A 6,629-nucleotide genomic window follows, 5' to 3' on the forward strand; every position below is an offset into this window, starting at 1 on the left:
CTGAGGACCCATTGGTGGGAGACCTAACCCTTATCTGCCACATAGCCACATGGGCTGGGGGGAGAAGCCATCCCCACCACCCTGCCTATCAACACCTGGGGCAGGTGAGAGAACTGGTCCTGTGGTAATAAGAACGGGGAGAAATCATAGAGACTGAGGCAGTAAAGCACATGGTTTTCGTGGGTCTGCACCAGGTCCTCTGGATATTTATTATAGCTTTTAGCTTGGTATTTTTATGAGTGTGTGAACAAGTGGGTCTCTGATCCTTGTGCCTGCTCTTGGGACTCTTTTCCTCCCATTGGGTTGCCTTGTCCAACTTTGATATAATGTTTTTTTTTTTTTTTGCTTTATCTTACTATATTTTATTTTGTCATGTTTGGTTGTTATCTCTTAGAACCCTGTGCTTTTCTAATGAGAGACAGAGAGGGAGTGGATCCAGAGGGGAGGGGAGAGGAGGGAAGGGGTGGGCAGGTGGGTAGGAACTGGGAGGAGCAGAGGGAAGGGAAACTATAATCAGAACATATTATATGAGAAAAGAATCTACTTTCAAAAAAAGGAAAAAAGGAGAGTGCATGAATCTTGAATGCACAGTGTGTAGAATTTTCACTAAGGCACACACCTGTGAATTCACAGGTGAGCTCATGGTAGAGAATTTCTTTTGCTCCATTGCAGCCAGTACCTTAGTTCTCAGAGGTGACCACTCTGATTTTCCACACTTCACATTGATTTGTTTGATGTTATAGTTTGGTGAAGAGTCCCCCAAATGCCCAGTCGAAGGCTTGGTTGCCAGCCTGTGCTACTGCTGGAAGGTGGTGAGACCACTGGAAGGAAGTACACTCTTCTCATGACACAGTGCCACCACAGACTCAAAATCTCAGGGTCAAACAACCATGGGCTTAAGCTTCTGAAATGCTAACCCTTTCTTCTTACTGGTTTTTTATTTCTGACTTTCTATGACAGTAATGCAAAGATGAGTGAATTACCTACAAATCTCATAGAAATAACCCCCCCCACACACACACACATTATATCTGTGGAGTTCATCCACATTCTTTGGTATAATGGCAGCTCATTCTCTTTTAAAATGGCACAGGGTGTTTTAGTGCTTGAAAAGACCATTGTTTATCCTTTTTATTGCTGGTATTTCCAATGTTTTGCCTTTAATTAATACATCTGCCACAAACATTTTGGCACGCATTTTCTGGTTAGCATTGATAACAATTTCTCTTTTGTATCTGCTAAGGAGTAGAAATGCTGTGTAATAGCACAGGCCAAACATGTTCCCAAAGTGGTTACACAATTAAATTGCCACGAGCAACACAAGAGGGTTATGGCTGCTCCACGAACTCCACTGTGTTTACTGTTGCTCACCCTCTGTTGTAGTCATTACGGGTGACAATAGGTGTCCTGCTTTTAATGTTCATGTACCTAACGAGCAGGATAATTAAGAACAATTTGTGAGATAGCAAGTCAATCCTCTTGCAGGCTACCCAAACTGAGCTCTGTCCTTTCGTGACACATGAGCTTTTTACACATTCTAAATGTAAGAGCGTTGTCAGCTACTGTGACACCCCTTTTCACTTCTTATTTTTAATAATCATTCATTCATTCATTCATTTAGGGCTATACAAGTGCCACAGTATGTGTTTAGAGGTCAAAGGACAGCCTATGTGAATCAATTCTCTCCTTCTGCCATGTGGGTTCTGGGGATTGAACTCAGGTTACCAACCTTGTCAGCAAGCACCTTTATACACTAAGCCATCTCGTAGGCCCCCTTCCACTTTCTTCATGGCATCCCTTGGTTAAGAGACTTTCTGAAGCCGGGCGGTGGTGGCGCACGCCTTTAATCCCAGCACTCGGGAGGCAGAGCCAGGCGAATCTCTGTGAGTTCGAGGCCAGCCTGGTCTCCAAAGTGAGTTCCAGGAAAGGCGCAAAGCTACACAGAGAAACCCTGTCTCGAAAAAACAAAACAAAAAAAAAGAGACTTTCTGAATTTTGAATAAATTTAATATGCCCCTTTTGTTTTACAGTTAGTGCTTTTGTTACACTGTTTAGACCTTTTTATATTCTAATACATGTATTACTACTAGAAGCTCTTCTAGAATATATTCTTTTAGAAATATTGTTTTACTTTTGAATTTATAATCTATGTTTAATTAATTTTGGTTTATAGGGTGAGCTGAGGGTCAAGGTTCACTTTTCTCTCCAAATACACACTGAATTAATCCAGAAACATTTATTGAACTTTCTAATGTTTTCTCCCTAAATTAAAATGACATATATCAAATGAACATTCATGCATGGATCTTTTTCTTCAGTCCACTTTGTTTTAGTACTGTTTCTCTGTAATTCAGAACTAAATTGTCTTAGTCACAATGCTTTATAAAATTACCTGTGTCATATACTGATGATTCTAGATAGTTTACATTGTCATATTCACTTTCAAAATAGTTTTAATTAAACTCTAATTTGCATTTTGTACCATTAAATTATAGCTAGCCTTTAAAAAAATTATATTTAATTTTACTTTAAGATACTTATTTTAACTTTTGTCATGATTATGTGTGTTTGTGTGAGTACATGCCAGGGGCCGGAGGTATCGGGTCCTTGGTAACTGGAGTTGCAGGTGGTTGTGAACTGCATGATGTGGGTACTGAAAATGGAACTTGGGTATTCTAGAAGAGCAGTATGTGCTCTTAGCTGCTGAGTTATCTCTTCAGCCCATTGTTTTACTTGTAAGCCATGCTACATGTAAATATAATTGCAAAAGCTGCAAGAGAAAAATGCAAAGAACATATAAAGGGAAATGTAATAGGATAACAGTTGATTTCTCAATGGAAACTTTGAAAGCCAGAAGAGCTTGGAACAAACTATTCCACATCCTAAAAAGACTATGACAGTCGATGTAAAATAATATATCCAGAAAACTATCTGTCATAATTAAAGGTGAAATAAAAAATTTTTACTACATAAGAAGCCTGAAAAAAATTATATCCAACAAATCAAACCTAAGGAGGAAGCAATAGTCAGGGCTAAAGAGAAAAATGAGCATAGTAGGGAGACCGTGGGAAAAATAGGAAGCCATAATTTATATATATATATATATATATATATATATATATATGTGTATGTATATGTATGTGTATATATATATATATATATATATATATATATATTCACTGAGAACACAAACCCCACTACCAAGACCCAACAAAACAATGACCACAACTAACACAAATTTCAGTAATAATTTATATTTCAATAACTTAGTTAAATAAATGGCCTCAATTCTCCAATCAAAAGACAGACGGACTGAATGGAGCAAGAAACAGAATCCATCTATCTACTGCCTACAAGAAGCACATCTCAGTTTTAAAGCTAGAACTGCCCTAGAGTAAAAGGATGGACAAAAGTACTCCAATCAAATGGGATCGGGAAGCAAGCAGGCATTGCTATCCTAGTATCTGAAAAAAATGGACTTCGAACTAAAACTAATCAGAAGAGATAAAAGAGGGACACTTCATTGTAACCAAGGGGACAATTAATCAAGATGATGTTACTATCCTAATGTATAGGCACCGAAGTCAGGGGTGCCCAGTTCCCTAAAAACTCTAGTACTGGATTTAAAGATTAACAACAATCCATTAATAGCCAGTGATTTCAGGCGTCTTGTTTCCTGACTGGAGAAATGGAGCTGGAACAGAGAGGGGTAAATGACTGAGTCTTGAACAGGCTCCATCAGGTGCGAAGGACAACTGGAGACTCCAGCAGGACGCAGGTCTCATGAGGGTGCTGGACTCCTGCGGGGATAACAGCTGGACTAGCAGCTCACCACTGTGTTGGAGGATGATGGCAGCCGAGGCGTCGATGTCCCCACCCCAGGCAATGTTGAGAAGGAGCCTCCCCAGAAAGAGGTGATTTCTCCATCCCAAAGGACACTGGTACCTCTAGATCCCAGCAGCCCAGCTCTTGGCAAGGGGACCAGTGGGCAGAAGAGATTGCGGGCACCACAGGTGGGGGCTTCTTTGACCCCAGAACTGGCCCCAGTGCAGGTGGGAGGTTAGGCTGGGGCCAAACAGTGATTAAGATTGGGGAAGACTTTGGTTTTGAAGCAGATGAGGCCTTGGATTCAAGTTGCATTTCTCAAGGGCCAGACAAACTGCTACTGTAACCTACCCTAGCCAGTCTACCCACTGACTAACTCTTCCCCAACAATAAAAGAAAATAGCAGGTGATTTCAATACTCCACTTTCTCACTTTGTCCAGGTCATCTGTACAAGAAGAAGAAGAAGAAGAAGAAGAAGAAGAAGAAGAAGAAGAAGAAGAAGAAGAAGAAGAAGAAGAAGAAGAAGAAACAAAAGAATTAACTGACATCATACATACATTAAATGTACTTAACAGGTACCTATAAAATGTTCCATCCAAACGTCAAAAACTACACATTCTACTCAGTAACCCATAGAAGCTTTTCCAAAATAGACCACATCCTGGTACACAAAAGAAATCTTTATAAATTCAAACAGATTAAAATCACACCATGTATCCGTCTGACCACAATGCAATAAAACTTAAGCTAGAACTACGAGAAAAGTTAATTTATTTATCCTAACATAATAAAGGACAAATCCACTTCAATTTTATGTTAAAAATATTTCCCCAAACCCAGTTCCATAAAGTCATACGTGAAAAAACAAAACAAAACAGAGTTTTCTAAAGAGCCCACATCTAAAAGTGTCCTTATAAAGAAAAAGCCCCAGCCTTGAGATGTCATGGAGCAGATTATGATTTGTTACAAAATCAAATTGGAAGAATAAACATTCAGTAAATGTATGCAATGTGCCAGGCTTTGCCTGGAGTCTGATAGGGCAAACAAAAATGTTAGCAGCTTCTTAGGATCTTGGGGACAAAATTAACTTAGGAACTGAAAGTTGGGCTGGTGAGATGGTTCAGTGGGTAGAGGTGTCTGTCCCCAAGTCTGATGACCTAAGTTCAATCCCTGGGTCCCAATACTGTGGAAGAAGAGAACCAGCCCCAGTAAGCTGGGCACACATGTGAGGGATTTTTCATAATTAAATTATTTTTAAGTGGGAAGACCCACTTTTAACCCTGACCTTTTGAGGTGGGAAGATCCACCTTAAATCTGGGCCACATCTTCCTGTGGCAGCTATATAATGGACATGGTAGAAGGGAGCTCTTACTCTTTGTCACCTTGCCTTCACTCCCACTGACTAGTTCATCCGTACATGGAATCTGAGCCTACTTCTTTGGGATTCCAGTGTGTACTGATGACCAGCTGAAACATCCAGTCTAATGGACTGAACAACTACTGGGTTCTTGGACTTTCCATTGGTAGACAGCCATTGTTGGACTAGCTGTAGCTGGACCACAGCCTGTAAGCCACCAATATTCATCCTATCAGTTCTTTCCTCTAGAGAACCCTGACTAATACATACATACATTAAATCAAGGTGATGATTTTAAAAAATAACCTAAAAGTTCGAATGATGCCACACGATATTAGAGCTACTTTGGAGGTGGTTATGGATAAGTCACACTGAAATTCTCTGGGAGGCAGAGCAACTGCTGATAGTGAGAACCCTAGCTAAAGAATGGGGCTTTGAATGTGGCAGGAGAAAGAGACCTGAAATGATAAGATGAATTAAAGTTGTAGGCTTTAAAACTTGGTTTTGTAAGAAGAATTTTAATTCTCACCTTCAGCAGAGAAGCAAGAGCAAGATGTAGGGAGGTGAATTCATCATCCAGTGCACACAGGATAGAGAAATGCCAGATTCAGATGTGTTAAGGGTCACTGCCAGTAAGAAGAAATAATAAATAAAAATAACAAAGGTAACAAAACTTAAAAGGGGAAATGGCTGGTCACTATCATTTTTCAGAGGGATTAATAACCATATAAAATCCAAAAGGGAGCCAGACTCTATCATAGGGATAGAGGGTGAGAGTGGCAGAGTATCTTTTATAATGGATGCTTTCATGTCTTGACTGCCCAGTCCCAAATAACCAACTTAGAAGGCTGAATATGAATTATAAATGCTCAGCCAATAGCTCAAGCTTATTACTAACTAGCTCTTACATTTTAAATTAACCCATATTTCTATTTATGCTTTGTCACACAGCAGTACCTTTATTAGCATGGCATATTCATCTCCTGCTCCCTCTGCATCTGGCTGGTGAATCCTGACTCCACCCTTCTCCTTCCCATCATCCTTAGTTTGGTCACCCGCCTATACTTTCTGCCTGGCTACTGGCCAATCAGCATTTCATTAAACCAATTTGAGTGACAAATCTTTACAGTGTACAAGAGGATCATTCCACAGCATTTCCCCCTTTTTGTCTAATTAAAAAGGAAAGTTTTAACTTTAACATAGTAAGATTATGTGAGTTACAGACCAAACAGTTTGTAATTAATACTAAGCCTCTGAGTGATTTATTTTATAACCTGCTACAGGCTAGGCAGGATACAGGAAAGGTGTTACAAAAAAATCTGATTACAAAAGACAGTTATCAAGTAAGAATTATAGTTATAATATCGAGTCTATTTGTATTTGACAAAATCAGAGAAAACATTTAATTATCCATCCTATCTTGGTGAGTCCAAAGTTTTATAACCA

The 6,629-nt window shown here is 39.5% G+C and overlaps 1 pseudogene; it reads left to right on the forward strand.

Moving 5' to 3' along the window:
* Positions 1-3,688: 3,688 nt before the first annotated feature.
* LOC128107867 (TCF3 fusion partner homolog) lies at positions 3,689-4,201 on the forward strand (annotated as a pseudogene).
* The last annotated feature ends 2,428 nt before the right edge of the window (positions 4,202-6,629 follow it).

Source organism: Peromyscus californicus, unplaced genomic scaffold, assembly GCF_007827085.1.
Source record: "Peromyscus californicus insignis strain IS unplaced genomic scaffold, ASM782708v3 Scaffold_12__1_contigs__length_115047231, whole genome shotgun sequence".
Lineage (NCBI taxonomy): Eukaryota > Metazoa > Chordata > Mammalia > Rodentia > Cricetidae > Peromyscus > Peromyscus californicus.